General features: G+C 40.5%; 1 protein-coding gene across 4 annotated transcripts in view; it reads right to left on the bottom strand.

The window, feature by feature from the left end:
- cyth1b (cytohesin 1b) overlaps positions 1–18,791 on the bottom strand; it is a 231,499-nt gene that overhangs the window by 82,391 nt on the left and 130,317 nt on the right. Inside the window, exon 1 of one of the 4 annotated variants that reach the window (XM_041216751.1) lies at positions 8,563–9,029. The exons of the other annotated variants lie outside the window; for them this stretch is intronic. The gene's annotated coding sequence lies outside the window, so the exon portion shown is untranslated. Of the gene's footprint in view, positions 1–8,562; positions 9,030–18,791 lie in introns of those variants that run through there. 4 annotated transcript variants of the gene reach the window in all.

Here is an 18,791-nt window from a genome sequence, read left to right as displayed (position 1 = left end):
ACCACCCCCGGCCCACCATGAATGGCTTCCGGTACTATGATGCCATGGTAATTTCGTTCATCCACCTTACAGATCTTGCTCTCATCCATACAAGCTGCAAGAACCTCTACCCTTTTGGACAATTGCAAGGGCTGAGACTCCTCCACTTCTACCTTCTTGATCCCCATACCTGCCTCACTTGCAGTCACACCCTCCTGCCCCTCACCAAATCAGACAATCCTATCCTAAGGGGTGTGACAGCCATAAGCATTATGTAAATAATGTCCACAAATGGTCTTTTTGTTAAGGGAGGTATGGGTATAAAAAGCCTGCTCAATCAGAAACACAATTAAACTTGGTTAACAACAATCAAATTCTGGTAATACAAGCATTTATATGATCTCCAATATGATTTGAACATTCCACCCCATGCAAAGGAAGTTAACCAAAGTTGTCAGGAATTTTACAGCACAGGTGAGTCATGAAAAAATTCCTAACTTCTCTTTACATTGTTTTGAATATCTTAATTTTATACTGTCTACCAACTTACTAACCATTCAAAATTGTTTGTTCCTACTTAGTTTAATGACCACTGTCATCATTTTGAACACTTCTCAGATTTCCTTATTTACTTTGTTCTAATTAAAAGAGCACTAATATATCTAGTTTATTATAACCAAAACCTCTAAATCCTGATATGCTACTAACTCTCCACACTATGCATCTCCTTCCTAAATTAAGGCAACCAAAACTGGAATTAATTGTGGCCTAACCCAGATACAGTAAAGTTGTTTTTGCATAGCATCTTATCATGTGGAAACATCTGAAAACACTTTGCACAACAAATTACTTTTGAAATGTGGTGGATTGCCATGCAGGTTAATGCAACTATTCTGCATGAGCAATAACCCATAGTCAGCGATGAGGTGAATCACTGAGTAAATTGTTTTTTCAGGTCACATTTGTTGAGGGAGAAATGCCCGATAGGACATGAGGGAAACTACATGTCATTAATGCCCATCTGATTACCAGAGGCAGACAGGATCTCGATTTAACCTCTGAATTGAAAGATGGCATCTTGAACAAAGGACACACCCTCAGTAATGCACTAGACTATCAGCTTAGCTTTTGAAAACAAATAGAATTCCAACAATATTCCAATGCAGTGGTCATTTCTACCATCTGAATCAAGCTAAGAAGAAGAATCAAGCTATCTTAAACTATTCTGGCAGCTGTGATCCAGATTCTTTACGTCACATCCAGAATTGCAATTCTCAAATGGAGAAGCTATTAATTCATATTTATTCACATGAGTTATGGGTTGGTGGAATGTGAACATTTATTTTGAGCTCAACTGTGCACATTCTGAACTAGGATATTCTGCCCTCAGAACACTACTTTAATAGCTCAGCCTATCCACTATCAGAAATATGATATCAGGATGGCTTATCTCTCAATGTCATATATGAACATTTTGAGCATAGCAAGTTTAGATAATGTGCATCATCCAGAGTGCAAATATCCATTACATAGTGCAACCAATGTCTCTGCACTAATTTAAGTTCCTAAGAATACCATCAGGATTTCTCAATTACCAGCTTATCTATTGCCTGTGAAGAGCTCAAAACGATAGAGAAACATAGAAAATAGGTGGAGTGGGTCATTTGGCCCTTTGAGCCTGCTCCGTCATTCAATATGAACATTTTGATCCTCTATCTCAACGCCATAGCCCCACTCACTTCCCATACCCCTTGACGCATTTAGTGTCCAGAAACATATCCATTTCCTCCTCAAACATATGCAAAGATTTGGTCTCCACAGCCTTCTGTGGTAAAAAATTCCACAGGTTCACTACCCTCGGTGAAGAAATGTCTCATCTCAGTCCTGAATGGCCTATCCTATATCCTTTTCTTTTCATTCATGGGATGTGGGGGTTGCTGGCTGGGCCAGCATTTATTGCCCATCCCTAATTGCCCTTGAGAAGGTGGTGGTGAGCTGCCTTCTTGGACTGCTGCAGTCCATGTGGTGTAGGTACACCCACAGTGCTGTTAGGATGGGAGTTCCAGGATTTTGACCGAGTGACAGTGAAGGAACGGCGATATATTTCCAAGTCAGGATGGTGACCGACTTGGAGGGATCTTCCAGGTGGTGGTGCTCCCATCTATCTGCTGCCCTTATTCTTCTAGATAATAGTGCTAGTGGGTTTGGAACATGCTGTTGAAGGAGCCTTGGTGAATTCCTGCAATGCATCTTGTAGATGGTACACACTACTGCTACTGTGCAACAGTGATGGAGCGAGTAAATGTGGTGCCAATCAAGCAGGCTGCTTTGTCCTGGACCGTGTCAAGCTTCTTGAGTGTTGTGGGAGCTGCACTCATCCAGGCAAGTGGGTGTATCTATCACACTCCTAACCTGTGCCTTGTAGATAGTGGACAGGCTTTGGGGAGTCAGGAGGTGAGTTACTCATCGCACAATTCCTAGCCTCTGCCCTGGTCTTGTAGCCACAGTATTTATATGGCTAGTCCAGCTCAGTTTCTGGTCAATGGTAACCCCCAGGATGTTGATAGTGGGGGAGTCAGTGATGGCAATGCCATTGAACATCAAGGGGCAATGGTTGGGTTCTCTCATGTTGGTGATGGTTATTGCCTGACGCTTGTGTGGTGCAAATGTTACTTGCCACTTACCAGTCCAGGTCATACTGCATTTGGACATGGACTGCTTCAGTATCTGAGGAGTCATGAATGGTGCTCAGCATCATGCAATCATCAGCAAATATCCCCACTTCTGACCTTATGATGGAAGGAAGATCATTGATGAAGCAGCTGAAGATGGTTGGGCAGAGGACACTACCCTGAGGAACTCCTGCAGTGATGTCCTGCAACTGAGATGACTGACGTCCAACAACCACAGCCAACTTCCTTTGTGCTAGGTATGACTCCGACCATTGGAGTTTATTTCCCCTGATTCCCACTGACCCCAGTTTTGCTATGGCTCCTTGATGCCACACTGTCAAATGTAGCCTCAATGTCAAGGGCAGTCACTATCATCTCACCTCAGGAGTTCAGCTCTTGCGTCCATGTTTGAACCAGGGCTGTAATGAGGTCAGGAGCTGAGTGGCCCTGGTAGAACCCAAACTGAGCGTCAGCGAGCAGGTTATTGCTCAGCAAGTGCTACTTGATAGCACTGTTGGTGACCCCTTCCATTATTTTACTGATGATGGAGAGTAGACTGATGGGGCGGTAATTAGCCAGGTTCGGTTTGTCCTGCTCTTTGTGTACAGGACACACCTGGGCAATTTTCCACATAGCCAGGCAGATGTCAATGTTGTAGCTGTACTGGAACAGCTTATGATCAGACTGTGATCCCTTGTTCTAGAACCCCCAGCCAGGGAAAACATCCTCCCGACACCCTGTCTGTCCAGCCGTCAGAATTTTATACGTTTCAATGAGATCCCCCCTCATTCTTCTAAACTCAAGTGAATGCAGGTCTAATGGACCTAATCTTTCCTGATACGACAATCCTGCCATCCCAGGAATCAGTCTGATGAACCTTCGCTGCTGTCCACCTATGGCAAGTATATCCTTTCTTAGGTAAGGTGACCAAAACTGCACACAATACTCCAGGTGTGGTCTCACCAAGGCCCTGTACAGCTGCTGTAAGACATCCTTGCTCCTAAACTCAAATCCTCTTGCAATGAAGGCCAACATACCATTTCCCTGCTTAACTGCTTGCTGTACCCGCATGCTTGCTTTCAGTGACTGGTGGACAAGGACACCCAGGTCCCTTTGTACATCAACATTTCCCAAGTATCACCATTTAAATAATACTGTCATTGTTTTTCCTTCCAAGGTGGATAACTTCACACTTATCCACATTATACTGCATCTGCCATGTATTTGCCCACTCACTCAATCTGTCGAAATCTTCTTGAAGCCTCTTTACACCCTCCTCGCCACTCACATTCCCAGCTAGTTTTGTGTCGTCAGCAAACTTGGAAATATTACATTTGGTTCCCTCATTAAAATCATTGATATATATTGTAAATAGCTGGAGCCCAAGCACTGATCCCTGCAGTGCCCGTTAGTCAATGCCTGCCACTCCGAAAAAGAATCCATGTCAATATATTACCCCCAACCCCATGTGCTTTAATTTTGCACACTAACCTCTTACGTGGAACTTTATCAAAAGCTTCTTGAAAACCCATATCCACTGGTTCTCCCTTAACTATTCTACTAGTTATGTCCTCAAAAACTCCAGTAGGTTTGTCAAACACGATTTCCCTTTCATAAATCCATGTTGACTTTGTCTAATGCTTTGTCTAATATTTTCTAAGAGTCCTGTTATTACATCCTTTATAATAGACTCTAGCATTTTCCCTACGACTGATGTTAGGCTAACCAGCCTGTAATTCCATGTTTTCCCTCTCCCTCCTTTTGAAAATAGTGGGGTTACATTTGCCACCCTCCAATCTGCTGGAGCTGTTCCAGAATCCACAGAATTTTGGAAGATGATAACCACCACATCTATTATTTCCATGGCCACCTCTTTTCATACCCTGGGATGTAGATAATCAGGCCCAAGGGATTTATCGGCTTTCAGTCCCATTAATTTCTCCAGCACTTTTTTTTTACTAATGCTAATTTCCTTCAATTCCTCCTTTTCACTAGACACTTGGTTCCCTGGCATTTCTGGGAAGTTATTTGTGTCTTCTTCCATGAAAACAGAACGAAAGTAGTTGTTTAATTGCTCTGCCATTTCCTCGTTCTCCATTATAAATTCTCCTGTTTCGGACTGCCTTCGCTAATCTTTTTCTTTTTACACACTTACAGAAACTTTTACAGTCCGCTTTAATGTTCCTTGCAAGTTTACTCTCATACTCTATTTTCCCCACCTTAATCTCTTGGTCCTCCTTTGCTGAATTCTAAATTGCTCCCAGTCCTCAGGCTTGCTACTTTTTCCAGCAACTTTATATGACTCCTAATTATATGCCTATGATTAACAAAAATAAAGAGAGCAAAATAATTGCTTGGAATAGCATATGAGATAGGAGATTTGACCAAGCTGTAAAGAAAAATTGGACATGTGCCAAAAATGTGAGAACGTTTTGTTTTATATACAGTGCTCTAGAAACTCTCAAGTTCTGGAGTATAATTATGCCAGCATCACATAGCCTCACAAATAGGATCAGGATCTACAACAGCATAACTCAAAAATGACCTTGTAAGTAAATAACTTGCATCTATATGGCACCTTTAACGTCATAAAATGTCCCAAGGCATTTCACAGAGACATTATAAAATATGACCGTTACATTTGACTTTTATACACAGATAGACACATTCTAGATTACAAGTTTCTGCTTCATTGATACTAAAGTAACTAACATCTCAAAACAACAGTATTGTACATTTGTTAATTACATTCCAGCATTAAATGTAAAAAATGCTGAACTTGAACTGTTCAAACCAGTTTAGAATGGATCTTTTACTAATGGTGGGTTAAAAGGAGGGGGAAAGATTAATTCCTAAACAGTGACTGACTGGCCTCCGCCCCCAGATGAACCAAACAGTAAACTTCTGTTGTATAAAAGCAGCTTTCTTCGGCTGTAGAATTACACGGTACAGCTCTCTGTGCTAATGGCTAGATATATCATCAGGTTTGCACACAATGCAGAGCTCAACGGTGGCCCAAGAACCTCTAAAAGGACAGTCATTTATTTCAACACATGTTCACTCCTACCTCTTAATTTGTGAAATATACGCAAAAGTTAAAAGCATACCTCACCACAACCCTTGGGTTAAAAGTGCACCAAAATTTCATGTTAAACTACTGAATATAAAAATCTCAGTCACATCATGCACAAATAGCTCCAATACATAAATTGGAGTGAGTTCAGTATCCATCTTAAAAAGACGCCTCACTGCTATCACAAATGGTATTTATCTGTTAAAAAGCAAGACAGTATACATACTGTCAAATACATACTGTAAAAGCAAAATACTATGGATGCTGCAAATCTAAAATAACAGAAAAGTCAGGAAATGCTCAGCAGGTCGGGCAGCACCTGTGGAAAATGAAACAGTTAATGTTTCAGATTAATTACCTTTCATCAAAAGTCAGTACAGATATGCTGGATTTGAACTCTTGCTTGTATGCAAAAATGAGACACAAAACACATATGTTCATCGCAGATTTTAGAATGTTGGTGTTTTTGTAACAGTGCTGTGAAATGCCAATTGGATACCTAAAAACAAATCACTTCATTGACATCTCAACTGGAAAAGTTTTGTTGGTCCAGCGTGTGGCCCAAATGATTTAAGTGCAGAATTAAAAAGAACTGTGGGATTATTGCTCTTTTGGAGTTAAATTAAATCTCTCAATTTTGGAAAAAAAACAAGCATTGTTTTGACAGTGGCTTGTCAGAACAGTGCCCTGTGCATGTGGGTAAGTTAACTAGTATTATATGAACAGAATGATCATGTCTGTTATTTAGAATTAGAACTCCATCCAATATATTGACCAGGGCAACAACTGCTATGTAAAATTTGAGTAACTTCACAATTATCTTCTTTATCATTCACAAGATTAGGGATTTTCATCTGATATACATTTCCTGTCCAAGACTATGGGCTTTACAGAAAGTGTCTATTGCAGTACAAGCAGAAAGTGGAGTTTATTTGGAATAAGCTTTACACCAAACTTAACACTTCTCCCATACAAGACCATCAAAGCACATATTTATGATGTACGGCCAGAAGTGCAATTACAGTGAAAGGACGTAGCTATTTTACATGCATTAAAATTAGCTTTCTAAATTAAATTTACATTAATAATTACTGTATTTGGCACTTCTGTAAAAGCTGCTTGTGAATAATTAGCTACTTAATTCAGGTCACTGTTAATATCAGTTTCACTATCACCAACAAGTCAGTACAAATGTCAACTGGATGACTAACTATATAAGTATTTAGCAGTTTTTTTCATTAATAGCAAACAGAATTACCAGACTTTTGCTGACATAAACAAGAATCACTTCTCTCTGGTTTATAGATGCAAAAAAATTCCACGAATCTTATCAATGTTTTCCCTTCCTTATCAAAATCAAGACCACATTGACAATCTCACCCTGTTTTTCTGTTTCACATTGACATTTAATCCAGAACTGTACAATGTTACATTTGTTCTGAATAATCGTATGAAAATTTGCTAGCCTTAAGCAAAATGACAGGAATTTACCAAAACATTTTTTGAAAAGTCCCAGGGAATTGAACTGTTGAACATGGATGTAAAAAGTTAATAAGGCTTAATTTTACATTGCACTCTGCACAGCAGTATTTTAAAATTAATATCTTATTGAAAGACATGATATTTGCTGCACATTTTATTTTCTTCCACCATCACAATAATAAATTATATTTAGCAAATTACGAAAGAAAGTAACAAGAGTGCAAAGTTTTTTGTTTGGACAGAGGCTGGTCAACTTAGAGGAAAATGGAATTTATTATGGAAGCATTACAAAAAAATCAATACATCATAGTGCATTTACTTTATTTAAATATCAGAGTTTAAAATCCTATAGGCTTCTCTGCTGCATTTTTGCTAGGTGGGTTGATAAATTAACACAATTGCTGTTGAAATTCATATATCAAGTCATGCACTGTTTTTAGATTTGTACTATATTACAGTGTGTGCCCTGAAATTTGTAACACTTAACCAAGTCTGTTGAAAATGGAGGATTTCCTTCAATGTAGCCTGGGGCTCTTTAACATATATAGTGTTCAAGGACTGTCCTGCCTGGTAATATGCTGAGTCTGACAGGTCTGAGGTACTGAACACTGACACCAACTGTTGAGAAGCAGATGGTTTGATCCCAACAGACACATGCTGAAACAGCATATAATACACCAGGGATTTCATTATGCTTTTCAGTAGGGCACATTTTCAGAAAGAATGGAATTCTGTTAATATACAATTGGGTTATTATCCAAGAACCGAAGTCATGGTGTTAGAGTAGGCGATGAAATTCTTTGGCCCTCATGTTCTAAATAACCCCCGCTACTGTATAACAAAATTTCTATGTATACTGCTGATGCAAAATCACCTAACGAATGCGGAAAATAATTTTCAATTTCAGTTCAAATAGTGTACAAACAGGACAATGACAGACACTATGGAATTACCCTACCTACAGCATGTAAAACAAAAGGCAAGGCTCCTGTATACTGTAACCAAATAAAAAAATGCTCAAATTGTACTCAGATTTATAAGTAACTACAGATACCAGAAATATAAAATTGTGTCAAAGGTTCTCATTCCTAACCTCTGATGCAGTTCTCCTCGAGTTATCTCTCCCTTTAAGACGGCTACAAACAAAATACTGTATAAGCATCTGAAGACAATGACAGTAAATGCTGAATATGTATTCAATAAATCTTGATGTGAAGCATGTATATCATTGAAATCACAAATATAAAGCACAAAATGGCAATTTCTGATTTCTGTATTTCCAAATTAAACAAAGAATCCAAATAAATGAATCAGTAAATCTAGAGGTGATGCATACATTTAACACAGATGCTGTACCTGGTTATATTTGTGTAGGGCTCTGACAGTGCTCCTCTCCACTAGCTGACAGTCTTCAGTATGCACAGCAACATCATCACAAACGATTGGATTTTTGAGACAGCAGAGTCCAGACAAATCCCCAAGATTAAAATAGATTTCCAACAAAATATAATACTAATATCTTGTTCTACATGTTCAACAAAATGCAGAGCATTTTACCAAATGTTATTTTGTTAAATAGGGTCGTCACCTCTATTACAAATGCCTTTGTAATCCTAATGTTGTCCTTCTTCAGTCCACAGGCATACCCTTGGACAGTGTTGTGAAGGCCAGTAGCTGCTGTCAGTAAACTATTAATCCTTCAGTTGGAATTATCAGATAGAAATGATGCACCCAGCAACGTGAAGACAAAGGTTTCCAGCTAAGTCCCGTTTAGAAGGCTGCAAAAGGTGCTGATGCCGCACTCTCAGTGTGTTTCCCCAGTGATGCAGCTGTGACACTAGTGAATGTGTAGAGCTTGCTTTCGCTGCTGGATGCATGAGATTAGCTCCACCCTTGCCTACGCTAAACACAGCTCTGCTGAAAATCAGCTCTCAAACCCTGTTCGGATTCTCCAAGGACACATTACACCACATGTATTGCACCGCATTTATAGTACATACAGTTAACTCTGTAGACTAATCCTTTCTACAGTGTGCATTATCAAATCTAAAAACACACACCAGTTTTTCATAATCAATTACTCTTTAATTTGGGTGGTACTGAGATTGAAAAAATAATCAACTGCCATAATACATAAATTCCAAATTATTTTACATTTTTTGTTATTTTACAGAAAAGTGTATAACACTATTTACAGCAATTAGTGAAAAATAGATTGCCCTTTCCAGGAAATATATTGCACAAGATATATACGTAAAAACCAATTGCATTATGTTCCCACAGGACATTGTGTAAGTAGCATTCATGATGAAGCAGCATTCACCCAGTTCCTCACCAGAACTGAAGCTGCTAATTACTAACACTGACATATTAATATTCTCATACAACATATGAGATAGGAATTCATCTGGGTCATCATGTCTTCTAGTGTCCTTCAGACCATCAATGATATTTTTATTTGAAGGCTTCAGCTTCTTTCCAAAAACTGGAATTCAAATTGAAATTCCTTCTGGCGATTTCATTCTACATGTTGTTAACTACAGTTGTGCTTGAAATTCCCAGAATGCTACAATCTCACTGTGGACAACCTCCCAGTATGCATCACTAAGATTTGTTCAGTGCAAATATCTTCCCTTAGGCGATAAACACTTTTAAAATTCCTGTATATACTTCAGAGAGGCAGTCAGAGTGCAACAATGATATCTTGGACTCACTATGAGCAACACCACACATGACTTGCTAATTAGGGTGGCAACATGCTCAGAATTTGCAATGAGGAAGTCCTACACTATCACTGTCATCTTACTTAGGACCTTGAGATAGGTAGCCAAGCCCCTGCCAGAAACAGGCAGGAGCCTAATTATACAATTTTAAATGGGGTCCTTTGGCATCAATAGGACATCAATGAAATTTGATGTAGAGCTGCCAAGACAGCTTCTTAAAGGGACCAGTGGGGACCTATCCACAAATGGGGTGCATAGATGTATTTTAGCAATTCAAAAGTGACCCAATGTCTGATCCTCCTTAGCCCTACCCTCAATTCACTTAACCTGAGACAACTTAGCTCTGTGGGGCAGCCAACAGATTTCACGGCTTCACTATTTACAAATACCCCTATTTACCTGAATTTGTCTGTTTACAGCAATGACCATACAGTGACAGGTTAAAATTACAAGGAAATGGTGCCACAGAAGGTTCACTGGCATAATTTAAAATGTTGAGTACTGATTAGACTACTGGTAGAACTGACTTGTGCAGAAAGCAACACTGATAGATCAAGGGAATGAAATTAAAATGTGCAGTTGAAGCTGAAGCAACGAATATATCTGTGCTAACGTTAAGCAAACTCTCTCATTGTTAGGGCCAGAAATGCCTTCAACCAAATAGCCTCCTTCATCCTGAAATATGAGTCTAATTCAGTTCAGCTTACTTTCTGATGCCAGTTGCGCTCATTGTCAGAATGAAAACATTTTGAAGATAATAATGGCCCTTACTATTCAAAGGGGTCTTACTAGTTACACTTGCACCAAGAAACACTCATGAATGTGACTACCAATTAATTCTAATCACGTCCTTTAGTTACATTAGCAGCGATAGGAACAGACACTAGGCTCAAAGCTGCTCGAGGTCTTAGCAATAAACACATGGATCACAATATTGTTCCTGCTTCTAATGATCTGGGCATGTGGAAGGTTCCAATAGACTAAACATACAAAAGTTAAATTGTCAGCCTGAACACTGTTAGAATTGATCAGAGCAGGTAAAGCTAAGAACATAGGGCATAAGCAAATGAATTATTGCTCTATTCCACTTGTAACACATAACACAGAGAGTCAAGGCCTGATCTTCCCTTGTGCATACATATATGGAAATTAAATATCCTTATGGAATAGATAAAGATCTAAGTCAATTAGACATAATGATCCACACATTTGATCATGTATGAAATGGCCAAACAATTAGTGGTACACAAGCTGCATGCCCCTTTTCAAGTTTGCGCACGGCTGTGAAATTTGTGCTAGCAGCTCATTATAATGAGCCAAATATTCAACCAGTGCTATCTATCTGCCAATTGGTTGGGCACCTATTTGGGCATGAAATCAATCATTACTGACATGAATCACTTAAAGGCACACAGCACCTCTTAAAGAGGTGATCCACTATGGCTGCAGACAATAAGGAAAGTTGGAAGCATGGTTGCAAGAGTTGCAGAGAAGAACCTCAGATACAGTGTAGGAGGCCTTAGTCCAAGCAGGGACAGGAGGAGGAAGACCCAGTTTTTTCCATGGGACAGAAAGTCCTCCAGACCAAACAACACCTCCAACTCATGTGGAAAAGATCACTGAGCAGGTCAAAGAAGGGATCACAGCTCCAAGGATATGACTTCACAGCCAAAAAGGATCAAATAACCTTAACAGTTGTCAAAGTAAAAATATTAGCATCCATCTCAATTACTGTCCTCACACCTGCAGCCTCAATTATACTAATCTCTTTCCCCCATGGCCCTTTTACTCTCCCAAAACACTGCAGCACACTTCATTCCACCTCTTTCTCCTCCTAATCTCACCACCATAGCAATCTTCACTTTTCCACACAATGGCCCAAATGTTTGCTCCTTTAAAAATGGTAGCCTGCACAACCACATAGCCCCTCATACCATTATGCCAACCCATATCTTCCCAAGCCCATGGCCCTTATACCACCAATATCACCATGGCCCTTTATAGGCCCTAAGCCAACTTATTGCCAACTCATCCCCAACCCACCACCCTTAGCCCTTAACAACTCAGCTAGTACCCACAAACTTTAGGAGCCATGCTGACATAAAATAAAATTTATCCATTGATGGCATCACTATTTCAAACAAAATAAACTCTCATTGATTTTTTTAAAAATCAGTACATAGAAACTCCTTCAACTAATCTCTAATGAAAATGAACATTCCTTTTCTATAACTACTCAGGATTATCAATCAAATTGCTCACTTAACAGGCATTCCATTGTGATAATGTTCATTTGCAAAATCAGGCATTGCAGCACAAATCCTATTATGATAACCCTCAGTCTTCCTCTCAACAGACAGAATGAAATATCAAGCACTGATTTTTTTTTAAAAACCAGACTTTTTTAAAAATTTAACAGCTCCAATAAGTACTGACAATTATTTGACACCTTGACAGTACTTTAACAGTTCCAAAGAGATTAGGTACAATCAGGTTTGCTTTTAACAACCCCAAAGGGTGCCTTACCTCTCCCAAAAGTGTCTTGGGACCATAACTGAAGAGGCACCTTACCTCTTGAAAGGGGTATCCTGGCTATCCGAACGAATCTATCAAGTTCAGACCAGCTCTTACCTGATCTAATCTGCATAAACTGGGTTTCAGACTTCTGGGCTACCAAAATCCAACTTCAGTGGAGGCAGCTGATGATTTAAATGGCAACTGCCTCCGTAAAACATGCTTGTGTAACTCAGCCTGACTCCAGTCCCACCCTGTGCGGAAATAAGAAATGCTGTGCTCGGGGGCAGGACTTAGGATTTTTAGCCACAAGGGAGCCTCTCTGTCGTGGCAAAAATCTGTGCCACTATTCTACCATGACATTCTAAAAACTGCTCCAAAGTCTGTCACGAACCCCCTCCCTGCTTTCCTGCAGAAGGTTGCGCACAACACGAGACAGGAGGCAGTGACTGGATGAGGCCAAGCATGCCTACACCCTGGCCCCACTAGAAAATGAAGTGCTGACCAGAAGTGTTGGGTTAGTCATGGCGAGTTGCAACACTGGAGGAGATGGAGGAGGTTTCTCCACACCTTGTTCTCTTTTCCCCTTCTCACTTCTATCTCACCCCACACAATTGGCCCAGTAATCTGCAGCTTTCAGCAAGCATATCTATCCCACACTAAATGCTAACCCATATCCTTCAATATCAGTTGCTCAAACTGTTGGGGTCCCTCTGAATCGATTCAATCGGACCCTAGCAAGCACCAATAGAGACTAGAGCCACATTTGTTTTAGAAGCTAGGCTAGAGGAAGCATCTTCGTGTGGTGAATCACTGGGCATGCATTCAGGAGCTAGGGTGGGGAATACTTGTGTCAGTGCTTCACACAGAGTATGAAGACTATTCTGTCTAAAATGGAGTGTGAGATCAGCCCCATGAACAAAACAAAAGTGCATATTATGAGGGAGCCTCTCCTGACACTCTAAGTGGCATTGCTGGCAGGGGCACTCCACTTCTTTACTCTGCTCTCGTACAGTATTGATCTGCAGTCCCAAGAGAATGGTATTAGCTCCATAGGAAGCACACAAGGACAACTATATGTTTGCTCCCCAGCTGTCCACTTGTTAACACAGCCAGACAGGCCCATCTTATGCAGAAGTGTTGCAGGCTGCAGTCGGGTTATCAGGGCTCAGAGCTGCTCGAGATCATTCAACACGGCCACCTGAGGTTTTCTCAATGGAAGCATAGCAGCCTTTCACCTCCCAAGGTGTAGCTACTGAATATATACCTCTAGGAACAGGATAAACAAACACAGAAGGTCGACACTAAAAGCTTGCAGCAAATTAATTTGGAATTATTTCTATTATCGTGCACATATAGAAAAGAAATGTTGGAGTAATTTTGAGTTCTGGATTTGGCATTGGTGTTAATATTAATATTTGTAGTTAACCAAGAGCAAGGTCCATAAAGTTGAACTGAATGGAGGCAAGCAGATGGTGGTAATAAGGGCCATGGTGTAAAAGATTGTTAGTGCATGGGGTGGTAGGGGTGGTTCAAATGAAATCCTCTTGGATGAGCTGCTCTCTAAGAGCTCGGTCAGCCAAATGCCTAACAGTCTGAACTATTTCTGCCTTTCCTCTTTATGCTGCTGTTCATTTTCCTGTGAAAACTACTCCACTTCTTGTTGCCCAGGTGGTGGTGAGGGCTTGTCTCTAACTATGGTGATTATGCAGCACGCAACATATGACCTCAAATCTAGATGCACAGCGTATTGCAGAGCTGTTTCTGCATGTCCTATATGAAGCAATTATTGCTCAAACACTGACACTCGACTAAGTGACATTTCTGGTGGTGGCACGATTCTCATTGTAGGCTAACCCTGTCACCAAATAAACATTCTGTAACCTGACTGGCTGGTTTGAATAAAGGTGACACAGGTCTGGCATTGGATGAATGCCACACGACTGCTACCAGGAAAATGTGCACTGACAAGCACAATGTACTTGTTATGGAAATAAGGATTTCTCTGCTCCACTTCAATTAGTGCCACGGGGTCTTTTATCACCAGACAGGGCAGATAAGACCTTGGTTTAACATTTCATCCAAAAGACAACACTCCCTCATTACTTGTGTGGGGATTGAACCAGCAACCTTCCAACTCAAGGGCAAGAGTGCTACCACTGAGCCAAGACTGACATCTGATGTGCTATGTGAATGTTACCTATGAGCTACAAAGTAAAACTCTGAATCATACTAATAGACAATGTATACGGGTTGCATTAAATTACCTCAAACCATCATACATAGAAATATACTCCAAATATAGCAGTGAACTAACAAGTAAAACAGTCCTAGCTGGACAAGCAAAAGGAAGCTTATCAGAGATAAAAACAAAAAAACTGCGGATGCTGGAAATCCAAAACAAAAACAGAATTACCTGGAAAAACTCAGCAGGTCTGGCAGCATCGGCGGAGAAGAAAAGAGTTGGCGTTTTGAGTCCTCATGACCCTTCGACAGAACTTGAGTTCGAGTCCAAGAGTTGAAATATAAGCTGGTTTAAGGTGTGTGTGTGGGGGGTGGAGAGAGAGAGAGAGAAGTGGAGGGGGGGTGTGGTTGTAGGGACAAACAAGCAGTGATAGAAGCAGATCATCAAAAGATGTCAACAACAATAGAACAAAAGAACACATAGGTGTTAAAGTTGGTGATATTATCTAAACGAATGTGCCAATTAAGAATGGATGGTAGGGCACTCAAGGTATAGCTCTAGTGGGGGTGGGGAGAGCATAAAAGATTTTAAAATATTTAAAAATAATGGAAATAGGTGGGAAAAGAAAAATCTTTATAATTTATTGGAAAAAAAGGAAGGGGGAAACAGAAAGGGGGTGGGGATGGGGGAGGGATCTCAAGACCTAAAGTTGTTGAATTCAATAGTCAGTCCGGAAGGCTGTAAAATGCCTAGTCGGAAGATGAGGTGTTGTTCCTCCAGTTTGCGTTGGGCTTCACTGGAACAATGCAGCAAGCCAAGGACAGACATGTGGGCAAGAGAGCAGGGTGGAGTGTTAAAATGCAAGCGACAGGGAGGTTTGGGTCATTCTTGCGGACAGACCGCAGGTGTTCTGCAAAGCGGTCGCCCAGTTTACGTTTGGTCTCTCCAATGTAGAGGAGACCACATTGGGAGCAACGAATGCAGTAGACTAAGTTGAGGAAAATGCAAGTGAAATGCTGCTTCACTTGAAAGGAGTGTTTGGGCCCTTGGACGGTGAGGAGAGAGGAAGTGAAGGGGCAGGTGTTGCATCTTTTGCGTGGGCACGGGGTGGTGCCATAGGAGGGGGTTGAGGAGTAGGGGGTGATGGAGGAGTGGACCAGGGTGTCCCGGAGGGAGCGATCCCTACGGAATGCCGATAGGGGGGGTGAAGGGAAGATGTGTTTGGTGGTGGCATCATGCTGGAGTTGGCGGAAATGGCGGAGGATGATCCTTTGAATGCGGAGGCTGGTGGGGTGATAAGTGAGGACAAGGGGGACCCTATCATGTTTCTGGGAGGGAGGAGAAGGCGTGAGGGCGGATGCACGGGAGATGGGCCAGACACGGTTGAGGGCCCTGTCAACGACCGTGGGTGGAAAACCTCCGTTAAGGAAGAAGGAGGACATGTCAGAGGAACTGTTTTTGAAGGTAGCATCATCGGAACAGATGCGACGGAGGCGAAGGAACTGAGAGAATTGGATGGAGTCCTTACAGGAAGCGGGGTGTGAGGAGCTGTAGTCGAGGTAGCTGTGGGAGTCGGTGGGTTTGTAATGGATATTGGTGGACAGTCTATCACCAAAGATTGAGACAGAGAGGTCAAGGAAGGGAAGGGAAGTGTCAGAGATGGACCACGTGAAAATGATGGAGGGGTGGAGATTGGAAGCAAACTTAATAAATTTTTCCAAGTTTGTACCAGCAAGTCCTGCAATATTAGCTGGGCATGCTTAGCACTACACTACTTACCTTTGGGGATTTTCAAAGCAACATCTGCTGCCAAACTGTGTTCCATCTCTTGGATTTAATATAAATGGGGGTGGGGGGGGGGGTGGGAGCTAAGGGTCAATGTTTACAACCTCTCTGATAAATAGAAACTGCACCCTAATAGATTTCTAGTCATATTGAGAGGTTTCTGCATGTGCCAAAAACAACATAATATACACACACTGTAACCTGTATTTGAATATTTAGGGTTAATAATTTATAAATATTTGTATATGTAACTGTAGGGGAAAGGAACTGAAGTAATTTTAATTCTGTAGATTTAAATAGCAAAACAATTTTCATTTCCTTTCTGAACACAGCAATGTTGTGAAAAAGATCAGATTGTTTCTATCCTTAAAGAAATGATATTTGGAGCTCACTGGTTCATTCAGCCTGCTTACAGAATGCCACACATATATTTATGGTGCTTTCTCATAAACAGTTTTGTTGAAATCAACAGTAATCATGAAAATAATGTTTCTACAAAAAGCAGTTTCAAGTCATTTTGCTTTTCAGCTACTACATTATATTTACACATATGTATTTTTGCAGACAAAAAGGGAAATTCAACCTCTAGGGGACACCCAAGAGTCATCTGAAACTGGGAATGTAACTTGGGTACACTGGTCAATAGTCCAGTGTTGCATCTAGCACTGTACAATAACAGCTGTTGTTTCTTTGCCCAAGTGCTGCTCAACTTAGACACCTCAACATAACAGTTCACAGTTTACTGCAGAAGTTGCAACGAAACATAAATATAGTGGACAGCTTAAAGAATATGAACCCAATAATATACACAACATTTTTAAACACAAATATTGATCCTATATTTTGATTTCTACACATTATCGTACAATGAAGAATGGGCTTGAAACTCTGGTGTCTATTCTGTGGGACTGTGCATTACATGTAAAAAAAATAATTAAAATAGTTTGTTGTAAATAAATATTTGGTATTTTTAATTGGAAAATCTGTATGTTGCTTGCACGGATGTGCCCGCTATAAGCATTTACTTGTAATACACAAAAATGAGTTCTAGAAGAATGCAAGGAAGGATGAATGAGAAAAGGTCTCTCTGTCTGTGAAGCCCACTCCTTTACAGATCATGTAACATCTACCTTAAGGTACTTAAGTCCGCTCATTATTTTTTCTGATGTGAAGATCTGCACAATATAGCTGCTCCCCTCCCCCAAGAATATTAAACAAAACCCTAGCATTTCTATTCATCCTTAAATATCAAATGCTCAACACTGGTTAGCTGCTGTTCATTATGCCATTACGCTTTGTGCCGAGCTTCTTCATCTCAATTCATATTTATTAATATAGTCTTTAATCCCAGTTGTCATTTTCTATGCATTCAAGTCCTTTTGATGAAGTTATGATGTTAATATATTGCCTAAGAGATATAATTCACATTGTTCCAAGTTGTATCTAATGATATGTTAATAAAAGCACAAAACTTTTCTGAAACTTTTCATCTTTAGCTGCTGGTACAAATCATAACTTGCACGTTTTTGGTCAGATAAATTTGCCTGCTGTTTTTAAGAAAGTGATTAAATATACATTTCACAACTTTAAGCTTTCAAATTTATAACAGCAAAGGCATATAGTCTCATCTTCCATTCGCTAAACAACAACACAACTTGTATTATAGTACCTTTAATTTAATAAAATATCCCAAGGTGCTTTACAAGAGCATTATAAAACATACATTTGATATCAAACCACATTAGTGCAGATAACTAAAATATTGGTCAAAGAGGTAGGGTCTCAAAGGAGGAAAGATTGGTAGAAGCAGAGGTTTAAGGAGCGAATTCCGAGCTTAGGGACTTGGCGGCTGAAAATGCAGCCAGCAATTGTGGAGCAATTAAAATCAGAGATACTCAAGAAGCCAGAATTGGAGAAGCGCAGATATCTTGCAGGGTGTGGGGCTGGAGGAGATTACTGAAATAGGGAGGGGCAAGGGCAAAGAAAGAATGGAGGCTATGTATAAAAATTTAAAAATTGAACCAGAAGCCAAAGTAGGTCAGCAAGCACAGGGTGATAGGTGAACTTAATGCAAGTTAGGGCACAGGCAGGAGAGTGCTGGATGACATTAGGTTTAGAGGGGACAGATTGTGATGTCACCCAGGAGTGCATTGAACTAGTCAAGTTTAGAGGTAGCAAAGGCATGGATGAAGAATTCAGCAACAGATGAGGTGAGGCAGGGGCCGAGTCAGGTGATGTTACGGAAATAGAAATAGGCAATCTTGGTGATGGCATGGATATGAGGTCAGAAGGTCATCTTAAGGTTGCGAACAATCTGATTTAATCTCAGACGGTTGACGGGGAGAGGGATGGAGTTGGTGCTTAGGGATTGGAGTTTG

The sequence above is a fragment of the Carcharodon carcharias genome, chromosome 22 (assembly GCF_017639515.1).
Source record: "Carcharodon carcharias isolate sCarCar2 chromosome 22, sCarCar2.pri, whole genome shotgun sequence".
In the NCBI taxonomy this organism is placed as follows: Eukaryota; Metazoa; Chordata; class Chondrichthyes; order Lamniformes; family Lamnidae; genus Carcharodon; species Carcharodon carcharias.
Note: the sequence above shows the minus strand (reverse complement) of the source record. Positions and strands in the feature narration are given on the sequence as shown.